General features: G+C 39.9%; 1 protein-coding gene across 4 annotated transcripts in view; it reads left to right on the forward strand.

The window, feature by feature from the left end:
- The first annotated feature begins 9,397 nt into the window (after nt 1–9,397).
- prox1.L (prospero homeobox 1 L homeolog) overlaps nt 9,398–15,016 on the forward strand; it is a 54,819-nt gene continuing 49,200 nt past the window's right edge. For all 4 annotated transcript variants that reach the window (XM_041562127.1, XM_041562129.1, XM_041562128.1 and 1 more), the window contains exon 1: nt 9,398–9,742. The gene's annotated coding sequence lies outside the window, so the exon portion shown is untranslated. The remainder of the gene's footprint in view (nt 9,743–15,016) is intronic.

A 15,016-nucleotide genomic window follows, 5' to 3' on the forward strand; every position in this document is an offset into this window, starting at 1 on the left:
TTGTATGGTCAAAACTGTCAAATTCGACTAGGGAATTATCCAAATACGATTCGAGTTTTTAAGAAAATTCAAATTCGATTTTCAAGATTTATCATACTCTGGCCCTTTAAGAATTCGTATTCGACTATTCACCACCTAAAACCTGCCGAATTACTGTATAAGTCAATGGGAGACAAATAGGGATCAATTTGGAGATGTTTGCAGCCTTCATGACATTCAAGATTTTTTCGGAGAAAAAACTTGAATCGAGTTTTTTTTTCGGAGAATCAAATTCGATTCGCATTTTCGGGTTGTTTAAATTTTTCCAAATTTTGAAAATTTGATTTGATTAATAAATTTCCCCAATTCAAATTTCAAATTCATTCAATTTTAGGGAGTTTAAAAAACTCACATGGATTCGAAATTTGACCTTTGATAAATATTCCTCTAAGTGTAATGCAGAGAGTGATAGTCTGAGACAATTTGCAATTGGTTTTCATTTTTTGTTATTTGTGGTTTTTGAGTTATTTTGTTTTTTATTCAGCAGCTCTCCAGTTTGTAATTTCAGCCATCTGGTTGCTAGGGCCCAAATTACCGTAACAACCATGCATTGATTTGAATAAGAGACTGGAATACGAACAGGAGAGGCCTGATTAGAAAGATGAGGAATAAAAAGTAGCAATAACATAATAATTGTAGCCTTACAGAGCATTTGTTTTTTAGATGGGGTCACTGACCCTCTTTTGAAAGCTGGAAAGTATCAGAACAAGGCAAATAATTTAAAAACTATAAAGAAAAGACCAATGGAAAAGCTGCTTAGAATTAGCCATTCTATAACATACTTAAAGTTTAACTATTTAAATATTAACCATCCTTTTAAAAGGTTAAATTGTCACTTTGGAGATTTGTCCATTCTATTTCATATACGGTTACAAGACCCCTTAAAAATAAGGGACCACTTAGGGGCAGATGTATTAAGGGTTGAATATCGAGGGTTAATTAACCCTCGATATTCGACTGGCGAATTAAAAAAGGATTTTGCGCAATCCGTTCGATCGACCGATCGAAGGAATAATCGTACGATCGAATGATTAAATCCTTCGAATCGAATGATTAAAAAGATAGCCAATGGACAGATATGCTGGATTGGGGGTCTCATAGTATCTCTTGGTTTGGGCGCATAGCCGCTGTCAAAATGACAGTGCTCCCTAAACTTTTATACCTGTTTGAAACTTTACCAGTCCACCTCCCTGTCACTAACTTAGACCATATTCAGAAATTGTTACTTAAATTCATATGGGGAACGACGAAACCCAGACTGCCGCGTTCAGTGCTCTTAGCGGGGCGGCATCAGGGGGGCCTTGCGGTACCAGACGTAAGCAAATACTATGAGGCTCACATCTGCGCCAAACTCTGGCCTGGTTACAACCTCAGGCACCTACTAAGTGGGCTCGATTGGAAGCCACATGGACCCTCCCCTACCATATCAGTAACCTGATCTTAACAAACCACCCTAGAGTCCAGTTATCTGCTTTGGCCCCAAAGCCTATTACTTTCACCCTCTCGGTTTGGAACCGTTGCATAAAGAAATATCGGATTAGCAAATGCCCTTCTGCCCTGCTGTTGCTTTCTGCTAACCCGGACTTCCAACCTGGCCAAGGGCCATCATATCAATTGGATTGGGCAGCCCATGCGTTTAATAAGATACATGACTTTGTTAACCCGCTGAGGAAGCAGTTGTATACTTATGACGAATTGTTTAGAAAATGTAATTGGAACACGGGGAAAATGCTGGAATATCTCCAGATCAAACATTATATTACATCTTTGTTTGGGCATCACCCCCAGATAGAGCTGACTCCATTTGAGAGAATATTGAGTGGCGGTTTCCCTTGCAAGGGGCTGATTTCTCAATTATATAGTCTGCTTAATACCATTCCAGGCGAGCCATTCCCTAAACACACTTATATGCAATACTGGGAAAAAGCATGGGGGAAGGAATGGTCCCCCTCCCAATGGGGGAAGATGTGGGAGAATGCACGGAAAATGACGGTGTGCACCCAGCAAAAAGAGAGTATCTATAAAACGATGATGAAGTGGTATCTTACCCCAGACCGCCTCTCTAAAATGTTTGCTCAATGTAGTCCTTTATGCTGGAGGGGCTGCCTACACAAGGGCACTCTATTTCATGTTTTATGGGATTGTCCGAAACTAGCACTTTTTTGGAAGGATATTATTCAGCTGATACTGAAGGTTTTTAAAAAACCTCTGGATATTGAGATGCCCCACTTGTTATTGGCCCTCCCTGTCACTGGTATAGGCAACGCTGGTCAAAGGTGGGTTAATCAGGTGTCGACGGTGGCACGGTTGGCAATCACCTCCAAATGGAAGTCCCCTGCCCTTCCTACTATTCGGGAGGTCATCTCACGGCTTGATAGTAATAAGAAATTTGAGGAAATGACCTCCCGAATAAGTAACACCTTACATTTATATGATAAAGTCTGGGGTAATTGGAACTACTTCCTAACGACTGCAGATGCTCACTCTTACGATGTCTGATGATTCCTTGTATCTTTTTTTCATGTGCAAGGGACTGGTTCCCTGGGCTAATTTCGCCTTATACACTTGAAGGTATCGAGTAGGGTTGGCTCTTATTTTTTGTTAACCCTTCCCCTCCCTTGTTTGCTATCTATGATTTCTCTTTTCACGGATGTGTATTTCAAATAACCAACATTTGCTAATACTATGCCATTGTTACTTGCCCTGACTGTCGGGCATTTTTGGAAATGTGTGTACTTCCTTTTTTTTTGTTTTCTTTTGAAAATCAATAAAGTGCAAGTTACAAAAAAAAAAAAAAGATAGCCAAGCCTATGAGGACCTTCCCCATAGGCTAACATTGACTTCGGTAGCTTTTAGGTGGCGAACTAGGGCGTTGAAGTTTTTTCTTAAAGAGACAGTACTTCGACTATCGAATGGTCGAATAGTCGAACGATTTTTGGTTCGAATCATTCGATTCGAAGTTGTTGTCGAAGGTCGAAGTAGCCCATTCGATGGTCGAAGTAGCCAAAAAAACATTTCGAAATTCGAAGTATTTTTTCTTCTATTCCTTCACTCGAACTTAGTGAATGGGCCCCTTAGTGTGCCAGTGACCAATCAGTGTCCCCAATTTTTTACATGATCTAGTAACCATAATTACTCCATATTTTTATCTGTAAATGAACTCTGTTCCATCCTTTTTTTTGCTGGATTAAAAAAAAAAACTTCTGCGGCAGTATGGCAGCTTCCGCCCCTCCCCCTGTTAAGTCTCCTTGCTGGTTTGAAAAAACACAAATTTGCAAATTTTTGAGGAAAAAAAATGCAGCCAAATGTCTCTGACTTGTCAATATGCCTTTAGCTTCTGTGGCCCCTGGTGAGAGTCATTACTCTAGAATTTTAGTTTTTTCCATTACAAGTTCATTTTTAAATGTTTTTACATGTTTACATGCCCATCGTGGGCAAACACAAAGGCAAAGTACCCAGAGCTTAAGGGTCAGACACACGGTCAGATTCGGGGAGATTAGTCGCCCGGTAACAAATCTCCTATTCTTCGGGTGACTAATCTCCCCAAACTGCCTTCCCGCCAGCTAGAATGAAAATCGCTGACGAGATGGCACTCGGAGCGATTCGCCTGAAGTTTCCTCACGAGTCAACTTTGTGCGACTTCGGAAAAAAAGCAATCCGAGTGCCACCCATCAGCGATTTACATTCTAGCCAGCAGGAAGGCAGTCCGGGGACATTATTCGCCCCGAAGAAGAGGTGGTTTGTCGCGGGCAACTAATTTCCCGAATCTGACCGTGTGCCTCTGCCCTAAAGAGAAAATTGAACAGAAATGAATGATGTCTGTCACCTTCCGATGGTGCTGAACTCAAACTCTCAGCAGGTTGCCGTTTGGCAATGCCAACACAATAGCAAAAGTGTAGGAATATTTTTGCACCAGGAACTGTTATGCAGAATGCTTGGGACCAAGGGGTTTCATATAAAGGGTCTGTCCACAATAGGGAGCCCCATGCCTTTAGGCTACTGAAATAAAACAGGATTGTTTTTCCACCAATAAGAATTTATGTTTTAGGTCCCATTGAGTACTTGGATCTGTCTAATTAATATAGTGAAAGGAAAATCATTTATTTAACCCGTTCAGTGCTGGCAGTGTTATGAGGATAGTCGGTTGCTGATACATGAATACAGTGCAGAGACAGGGTCGGACTGGGCCAGTAGGACACCGTGAAAAACCTGGTGGGCCCCACCAACCCAGACCCTCTTACTGCTCCCTGACCTCCCCTACTGGCCCCAATGGAGTCACAATAATAAGTAGGCCTGGATGTGGTTTGAAGGCCCTTGCAGTGGCAACTCCATTGGGCTCCAGAGCCAAAGCACAATGCTGGGCTGAAATCCGAAAGAACAGCAATTCCAGTTGTGTAGAATACAGGGTGCAAAGTGCAAATAAATTGATGTATTTCACCCATTTTTTTTGCACTTTGCATCCTGCCTTCTACTTTGTCAGTGAGCCCTATGGCGTTAAGTATAACATTACTGTATTTTGGAACTTTCAGGAGATTATTTTGCAGATAATAGAGCTTGGGTCCTAGTTTCATATGTTCATATATTCAGTATGTTCTCCTGTGCTTGTGTGCAGGGTTGGACTGACAGGACACCTGGAAAAAACCCTGTGGGCCCCGTTGGCCCAGACCCACTCCCTGCACTGCCGCTCACAGTACCTCCCTCTCTGACTTGAAAAAAAAGGTACGCGCTCACACGCGGGGGGGAGGGGTTGCAGCGGTGCAGAGGGGGCTTTGTGATGGGGGGCCCAGGGGCTGGTGTGGAGGCCCTTGAGGCTACAGGCCCAATGAGCCTTGGGCCCTTTAGTCTGACGCTGCTTGCGTGGAGTTCTTCCGGGTGCTCTGGTTTCCTCCCTAACTCCAAAAGCATACACAGGGTCGCAGGGTCAGACTGGGGGGCCCGGGGCCCACCGGGACTAATGTCCAGGGCCCCCTCAGCCCCCCCCCTACTGCATGCGTTAAGGCGCTGCTCGTCGCGCCTGCGTGTAAGCGCCACTAGCCACTCCTCAGTGAATAGGTGCCGCGTGCATGCGCAGATGGCGATTCGCCTAAAAATTATATTAATTTTTTTGTTGGATTTGATCGGGAGAGGGGACTAGCCTGGCGGGGGCCCATTAAGGGTCGAGGCTTACCGGGTTCAGTCCACTCTGCAGGGTCGGACTGGGCAGGCAGGACACAGGGAAAAACCGGTGGGCCCTTGTGGGCCCCACCAGTTCAGATACACACATATATCTGCTTCTTAATGGCGCGACCTCCCTTAGTCAAAAACAGTTGCGTGCGTACTTGGTGCCACACACATGCGCACAAATCGCCGTGCGCCGACACTGCTGGGGGCCAGAGGGGGGGCCCTGGAGAAGTAACCCCAGAGGGCCCTGGGCCCCCCAGACCGACCCTAAGCATTCAGGCAGGTTAATTAGTAAAATCCTAGTGTGTGTGAATGTGGGAGAAACATTAGATTGTAAGCTCCACTGGGGCAGAGACTGATGGGAATGATGTATAAATATATAAATACAAGATAATAATTCCTGTATCAATATAAGTTTTGCAAATCAATGTACAAATTGTATTTTCCAGTAACACCATTTATGACATTTCTCTCTGTCTGCAGCTTGTCCCTCTCTTTAGCAATGCACCAAACTCAAAGGAAAAAAACAAAAACAAATTTGTTATTGTAAATAATTCAAAATGTAGGCATTTTATTATTTTATGACATATTTATTGCACTGAAGCAAATTCCTTCACACATGGTGACGGTGAAGTTTGTGTGCGTTTTTCCCCGAGGGTTTGTGGCTGTGGATTAGGAAAGTGTGTTCTGTGGGAGAGAGCTCTCTACTGTCAGTTGCGACTCACTACACCAGCTCCATGTGCTCAATGGACAGAGAAACCTCAGCAGGGACATTTAAATTCCTTTCATGCAAAGAAACAGCTACTCTCAAGTCAAAGCAATAGCACCGGCGGACCTGCAGCTGAACTATAAGTCCCTACTGAAGGTGCAGTAAAAAATGGGTGCTGCAAAATATTTCTGAGAAATAATGTAGATCTTAGTGCCAGGGATAGACAAGGTAATGTCATTGGAACCAGGGGTGATTAATGCACAGTCACCCCTAGGCTATAGTTTAGGGGCCCAGGGTGATCAGGGGCCCATATAGCTTTTTTTTTTTTTAAAAAAATGATTATATCTATTTTCTTTTAATATTTAATTTTATTTGTGCTGCTGAGGCTGGTTGGGGCGCAACTGCTGGGAACAGAAAGAGGGATGCGTGTACCCCAATGAGTACAGACCCAGCTCCATCACTGTCGCACCCTGAACCTGACCTTTGTAAAGAGCTTGGGTGTATGCATGCCTGGATCTGCACACATCGGGACCCAGAATAGCCTAGATGGGGAGCCTGTGTGGATGTAGCCTTGGGGCCACACATCTTGTTAATCCGCCACCAATTGGAACTTTCATTTTCAGTGATCAAGAGGAGCCGTTGGCCTGCTGGGGGCTGTGATGGATTTCTCCAGTATCAGTTATTGAGGGTGGAAAATGATTATTAGGGAATTAGTTGGCATCTACTCTCACCTTTCCTTCTGTCTAGGTAGGTGCACCTTTGTTCAATGATTCTGTATGTGCCACTCCCCTTACAGACTACATCTGTGGTTTCTCTGTACCACAAACCTTGCCCTCAGTCTCGGCAAAGAACAAAAGTACCACTAACCTTGCCATCTGTCTGGTTATCATTAATATTTGTACCACTTGCCTTGCCCTCTGTCTAGACAAGGTCCATCTGTAGTTACTGTGTCTACGTGTAGGTCTGTGCATTTGCCACTTGCCTTGCCCTCTGCTTACTTAGACTGTATATAGTGATAATCTTGTGTCTGGGCAGGGTCCATCTGTAGTTATTAAGTCTATGTATAGGTCTAAACCCGCCCTCTGTCTGTGTAGGGTACATCTGTTGTTGCTGCTTGTGCATTTGCCACTTGCCTTGCCCTCTGCTTACTTAGACTCTATATAGTGATAACCTTGTGTCTGGGCAGGCTCCATCTGTAGTCACTGTGTCTATGTGTAGGACTAACCCTGCCCTCTGTCTGTGTAGGCTACATCTGTTGTTGCTGTTTGTGAATTTATCACTTACTTTGCCCTCTGCTTACATAGTCTGTATATAGTGATAACCTTGTGTCTGGGCAGGGTCCATCTGTAGTTACTGTGTCTATGTGTAGGACTAACCCTGCCCTCTGTCTGTGTAGGGTGCATCTGTTGTTGCTTCTTGTGAATTTACCACTTCCCATCTGTGGTTATTCCGCCTGTATGTACAGATCACCTTGCCCTCTGTCTGGGCAGGGGACACTGTATTATGTATTGATCTTAAATGAATACTGACAGCTTCATGAGCCGGAGCCTGAACCACATAGCAATGGCACAGCAGAGAAATATAATACTGAAGCCTACAGGGAGCTGGGGAAGTATTTCAGTCCGTCAGTGTTAAAAAGTAAAAATTTTAAGCATTTTAAAAATGTGAAGTGCTAAAAACTAATTTTGCCTGACATTTATTGTAGCTGGCATGGTCATCCAACAGCCCGCAGATGTTGCTAAACTGAAACTCTCAACATATTGCCAACATTTCTTATATTATATGAATATACAAATATATTTTTTTAAATAATACTTTAATATCACTATATACATATAAAGAACTGCAAATTAATTTAACGTATAGGAGCTATTTCATTATGAATGCAATTTTAGAGGTTGCTGTAGTACACTAATGTTTATATATTTCCCACACTTTATTTTTCTTTTTTTTTTAATGCCAAGATTCAACTCATACCATCAGAAAAAAAATGAAAGACTAAAGTTCCCTAATTGAATTTTTTAAATTTCCCCTACCGCATCTATTTTCAGTTTTTTAATGAACATTAAACATATTATTGAACACAAATATATTGTGTGTTTTATTTCCTCCCAATTTTTTTTTTGGCATCTCCCTCCCAAGGACATTTCTTGAGATTTGAGGTCCAGCGAACATAATATTAAAGCTCCAAAATCTGCTTCTGGCTCCCTTTCTTTTATTCTATTTTTTTTTATTTATTTTTTTTAAAATGTGAATCAAAAAAAAGTTTAATATTCAAGAGCGCAGAAGAGCACAATGCCATTATATACTGGGAAATTATGTACAATATATATTACACCTCAATAAGTATTTTTTTTACATTGTCCCCATAAAATTATATTAATGTGAGACTTCAGAATTCACATTTTTTTTGTTATATGGGATCAACGTTTACCCCCATCAATTGCCTCTGGCCATTTACTGTACATTGTTCAGTCGGAGGAGACACACAACAGGGAATAGTGTTGCTGACAACATGACAATATAAAACTGTGTAATATTTATAGTATTGCTGGCAGTTCTATAATCCTAAGAGCAATGTCATAGTTCCTATTAGGTTTCCCTGGGTGCTGGCTGATTGTTATTAATAGAGGCTGCCCAATGCATGAAGGAGACAATAGGAAATAAGTCCACTCATATACAGCCGCTTATATTATATAGTCTGAAGCTGAGAGTTCTGCTCATAAAGTTTCTACAATCATGATATTATTAACCGTTAATGCTACTTTTCCCTATTTACCAATATTTCCAAAGTTTTACCTCTTTATAAACATTCATTAATAAATATAATAATAAATATATGACATTATCCTATAAATTAAAAAAATTCACCCAAAGGCACCCCCCAGCATAGATTAGAATTTGGTAACAAAAAAATAAAAAAAAATAAAATAAATATTACAATATACAATGCAATGCAAATTTTTTTTAAAAGAAACAAAGTGTTAAATGGTCATGCGTGCAACCAGTTCTGGTGGTGCCTTTAACCCATTCTCTTCTGACGTTTCTGGATCCAGGTTGATTGCCAGCCGTGTCTTACTATGGATGCCCTATTCACATTTTTTTTTTAAAAAAAAAGTACAGCAGATTTTGACTGTAGAGGAGTCGAAAAAAAATTGCTAAAATTGACGCTGAATTTAAAAAATAAAAATCTATAAATGAAATGAAAAGCCCAAGACGCTGACAAAGTTGCCCTCTGATTTCAAAAAAATAAATAAATTGTAAGTTGACTGAAACAGAAAAATCCTACATGGTTGATTTAAAAGAAAAAAAAAATCCTTTGCCTTAATAATGGGGCTTGGCTTGGACTTTCCTCCTCCTTCTCTGTCCCCTTCTGATTTCCCTTCTTTTTTTTTTTAACTCTCTTTTCCAAGTTAACTCTCCCACCTTGCATGTGAAGGTGCCTTCTGATTGGTGTGCATTCCCTCTGTGACGTCACTCAGACTGTGACGTCCATTCTTCCTGTTTCCTCCAGCTGTGTCTTAAAGTAAATCTTGTTGTAGTGCGGAGTCTCAGCTGAGCTCTGCCTGCAGAAATAATACAATCCCAGGCAGGCAAAGGAGAGCCACACACAAAAGGGTCTCTTCTCATTCTCTGCCTCTTTCTCCCTCTGTGTCTCTCTCTCTCTCTGCCTCCTGCTTCTCTCTGGCACATTCACACACACTCTTAGTCACTCTCACACACACACACAGTCTCCCTCCCTTGTCAAATTGTCCTATTCATCAGCAGATATTCCAGGCTCTGTGTTTTCTGTCTTTCACCGGCAAAGCGGATCTGTTTCATTGCTTTCCCTGAGTAAGTACCCTGGCTTTTTTATTTTTTTTATTTCAATAACTTCTTCGCATTTCAGCTTTAATGAGGTTCTGTTCCGACTGTTTCGCTGTTTGGAAACTTTGTGGATATTTTGCATGGACTTGATGAGTTGATTTTATTTAAGCTTCTTATTGAATCAGGGGCGGGGAGAAACACCATGTTGCACGCTGCTTCCTATTCTTTTTGTATGCCTTTACGCTGTTCTAAAAACAATTTCTTAGTATTATAAGTCCATGTCTTTGTCTGGCTTTGTAAAGCTGCCCTCTGCTTCTTCTTCTTACCTTTTGTATTTGTATTTGATTTGCATGAATACTGCCCCTTTTTATCTTCCTTATCCTATCTTGTAACTTTCATTGGCACTTTTTTATTTTAGAAATGTCTATAAATGCACAGAGACAGATAAAGCACAAGCTCAACCCTGGCACCCAAATGGGATGCTTAAGTTGTCCGTCAGTAGAGATGGCTTCACACCTTGCCAAATATTGCTAGATCCTGGCTGTAGATTATTTAACGCCTTCTCCTGTTACACGGGACCCTTATGCCAGCGTGGACAAGGGTTATATCATGGAAATCAGAATTCGGACAGTCTCTGTACGTTGTGTAAAGGGAGGCACAAGAGCTCACCTCTAGGTCTTGATGCAGAGAGATAAGTGATGAGCGTGTGATGAGCTGCTGCCCATGAGCTGCTAAGATCTTCACTTTTCATACTTAAGACCCATCTGAATTTTTCTTTAGAAAGTTTTGGAAGAGGCAACCGCTCTCCCCGGTGCATGCATTTCTAGCAGCCCCCGAGCGATTATCATTGGGTGTTTTCCCCCTGCATGGAGTGAAAGGGAACACAACGATGACTAATTTGCTATGAAAGATTTTCTTCTTTTTTTTTTAATTCTTCTCCATCCACCCCCCCTTTTCTCCCCCCCCCCAACTCTCTCCCTGTCTGGAAAGCTATTGTAAGACCATAACAAGGCGCATGGGCAAAAAAATACAGACAGGTGCGTTGTGTCAAGAAAGACAGGTGCAGTTTGCGTTGGGCAGAATCTTAGCAGGCTGTCTATTGTCGAGAGCTTTATGAATTTATGGTGTAAGATAAGGCGTGCCACAAGAACAGGAACTATCACATTGTACTCGGTGAGATATATATGTATATTCCATCAAGACTATTTGCATGCTAAATGCAGGTTTCATTAAACAGTCATTTTTTCTTAAAGTAAAGGAGGGAGGCTTTATTGTTTTCGCCCAGTTGCAGGATTTTACTTGAAACCATATGTTTTGTATTGGGAGCTGTCACTTTACCTGCTCGTCACGGCAGAAAAGTGCAGCTGTTCTCTAAATTTTTTTTTAAAATTTTCTCCGAAACACCATCTTTAGGGCTGATTCTGATTCTTATTTTCAGTTGACGTCTCCACCGCCCTAATTGTGCGGCTGGTTCTGCTGTTTCCTAAGGCAAATCCGAGGCTCATTATTCATCAATGGGGAAACAGGCGTTCGGCACAAATCACTGTAAAATGCTCCTGTTATTCCAAATGAAACGACCAGTTTGCCCCAGCGCTGCTTAACCATTTTTGCCTTAGGAAATGTGGCCTTAGGGGGGCTGTTAATTAAAAACTTGACTTCCTCGTGCGCTAAGTTCCTCTCTTAAGTTTTCTCTGGAAAGATGACATTTGCATTGGCTTTGGCTGCTAACTGTCATTTAAAGGGGTCTGGCATGGGGAATGTACTGAGTGGAGACATAATTGTTTCTATATTCCAGTAGAGCCTTGATCATTTCCTATATTATTATGGAGGAATATGTGGGTTGAGCGTTGGTAGAGCGACACTGAAACTGAAAGTTTATTTTTTCAAGTTAAAATTTGTGGTTTTATACAGTAGAAAATAAATATCATTAGCAGTACCTACGTTATTCCTAATGGCCTTTCTTCTTTCTATCGGACCTTTCTACCTGACGCCTACACTTATTACATGACAAAAGCGTCTCGCTCACACTTCCACCTTTCCACTTCCCAACCATTTTCTACCCCGAGTCACTTCTGCTTTTTATTAATCATCAATAAAAGAACTTTAACAGGAACGACATTAAAGGTTCATTTTCAAGCATTTTAGTAAAGTTCTAGTTGTAGGATTACATGGGGTTTAGCCCAGAAAAGTAAAAACAGGTTTTTTTTTAAAGTCTTTTAAAAAAAGACCTTTTTGAGAAGTTATAAAACAAGTGTGATTTGTGTTTTAAATTGAGCAGAATTGGGCCAGAATCAGTGATCGATTATGTGATATTTTTTTGTAGACTAGGCATAATTCTATTGGCCGCTCTCAAACTGACGCTCATTGTTAACCTTATTTTTACCATTCCTGATGATCGTACTTGCAGTGAGTTTTCGAAGTTGAAACCCGAACTCGAGTATCTTCTTTCCATCACTTCTCGTAGAAATCAGTCCACCCCCCTCCAGTCTGCATGAGGTCGAGAACACAGGATAGATATTCAGTTCTGAACTAACAGCCCAGAGACAATTTATTAGTATGTTATTAGTAGATTTATACATTAATAGGAAATACAATACAAGTATGGGACCTGTTATCCAATTATCCAAAACACTTGGGACCTGGAGATCTTTCCATAATTTGGATCTTCATACCTTAAGTCTGCTAGAAAATTATATAAACATTAAATAAACCCAAAAGGCTGGTTTTGCCACCAATAAGGATTAATTATATCTTAGTTGATATCAAATACAAGGTACTGTTTTATTATTATAGAGAAAAAGAAAATAATTTTTAAAAATTGTATTTATTTATAGTAAATAGAGTCTATGAGAGACGGCCTTTCCGTAATTCAGAGCTTTCTGGATAAGGGGATAACAGATTAATAAAATAATTTTCTAAAGGATCCAGCCTCCTGTTTAAAACTTTTAGACTTCTACATTCAACCTCACACAAGCAATAACTTCCTTAGCCAATCAAAAGGCAACTCAAATATTTTTTATATCATTTTTTGTCGAAATCGATAACCCTGACCTATTGGGCATATTAATCTTTTCAAAAATATTCAAAAAGAAAGAAAGTAAAAGTAGCAACACTTTTCCTTTTTGGGGCAAATGAAAACGAAATTTGTTACGTAATATGTTATAAATGTATGTTGGTGGCCAGGGTAGTTATTGCCTATAAAATTAAACGTTTATAGGTCAGGTCAGCCTTAATTGTAATAATAGTTTGAGATCTGTTATCTGGCATGTTGGGGCCTGAGGCTTTCCAAATAAGAGGTCTTTCTGTAATTTGGATCTACTAAAAATATATGAAAACATTGTTTCGTGACCAATATGGATTTATGTTGTATGGTTACCATCAAGAAGAAGGTACGGTCTTACTATTAGAGAGAAAAAGGAAATCAGTGAAAGAAAATGAAATGTTGGTTTAAACAGAACTCTACGGAAACGGCATTCTGAGCTGCCTGGATAATGGGTTTCCGCATATTAGATCCCATTATATTCATGCAGGGAATGCTGTTTCCCCAAAAAGGATTTCCTGATAAATAATTAATCAGTATAAAATGTTTAATCCCTAAAAATCAATCTGGTTTACCCCCCGCATAATCATTTTGCCTGTTGATGGCTATGAACTCACTTTTCACAAACAGTTGGAACGGGTCAGAGTCCAATTACACAAACTTTTTGTTTTTTTTAAGACCACGGTTAAAATATTTATGTAAGAAATGTGGCTTATTTGTCCAGGGACAATCAGGTTCTGTATTGAAAGTCTTTATTTTTGCCCTTTCTGTTTTGTCAGTGTTTTTGAGAGCTGAAAACTTTATCGTCTTCTTTCTTTCTCTGGCTCCATCCTCTGAAAAGAGAAAATGTCTTTGGCACCACAGCTCTTATCTAATGGCGGTGATGCCTTTCTGCACACATAAGAGCCTGGAGTGACCAATTAAAGCACGGGATAACTTGATTTATTGTAAATATAGATTAAGGAAACACAGGCCTTTTGAATATCAAAGTTAAAGGGTGCGTCAATTTATTCCCTAATTATATTCAAATTAAGAGGGCACTACTCACATAAACACATTCGATAATTTTAAATTTGTTTATTAATTAAATATATTGTTTGAGGGGGCTACCTGATTTTAAAGTATTTTAATGTAGACTGAGTATTAATTGAAATAAATCCATTATGCAGAAAGCTCCAAATTACCAAAAGGCTCCCATAGACTCAATTTTATCCAAATAAAACACATTTTTTAAAACAATTTCATAAAACAGTAGTTTGTACTTGATCCCAACTAAGATATAATTAATCCTTATTGGAAGCAAAACCAGCCCATTGGGTTTATTTCATGTTTACATGATTTTCTAGTAGAATTAAGGTATGAAGATCCAAATTACAGAAAGATCGATTATCCAGGAAACCCCAGGTTCCAAACATTCTGGATAACAGGTCCCCTACCTGTACTGTGATATCTACATACATTATGACATATTAGGTGCACAGAATAAAGGATCAAGTTATGGCAAAAATGGGGTAGAATAAAGTGGTCTGCAAAATGATTTTTACAAAGGTTTTTTTTTTTAACCAAACAATTTTGAACTAACATTGTTTAACATCAGTAGGTACTTTATCTTGTTTCTCACCGAATTCATGAAAAATTGTCTACACGAGTTCAATACAATATTCCCTTATTTTGAATAGCCCAAAATGCTTGTTGCTACAATTGTTGGAGTCATTTGTATAATATATAATTTCTTTATTTTTCTCTTAGTTTGCTATTTATCTTTGTTGTGAACAAAATAACAAGGTAGTTAAAGAGATAGAGTGACCTAAAGAACTAGCGAGATAGATAGATAGATAGATAGATAGATAGAGCCAGAAAGATAGATTGCCAGCTAGAGACAGTAGATGATAGATAGAGAGAGAGATGATAGAGAGAGAGAGAGAGAGAGAGAGAGAGAGAGAGAGAGAGAGAGAGAGAGATGATAGATAGATAGATAGATAGATAGATAGATAGATGATAGATAGATAGATAGATAGATAGATAGATAGTGAACCAGAAAGATAGAAACAGTAGATGATAGTTAGAGAGTGAGAAAGAGAGATGATAAACAGATGATAGATAGAGTGAGAGAGAAAGAGATAGATAGATAGATAGATAGATAGACAGATGAGAGAAAGAGAGAGAGAGAGAGAGAGAGAGAGAGAGAGAGAGAGAGAGAGAGAGAGAGAGAGAGAGAGAGAGAGAGAGAAAGAGATAGATAGATAGATAGATAGATAGAT

The sequence above is a fragment of the Xenopus laevis genome, chromosome 5L (assembly GCF_017654675.1).
Source record: "Xenopus laevis strain J_2021 chromosome 5L, Xenopus_laevis_v10.1, whole genome shotgun sequence".
Classification (NCBI taxonomy): Eukaryota; Metazoa; Chordata; class Amphibia; order Anura; family Pipidae; genus Xenopus; species Xenopus laevis.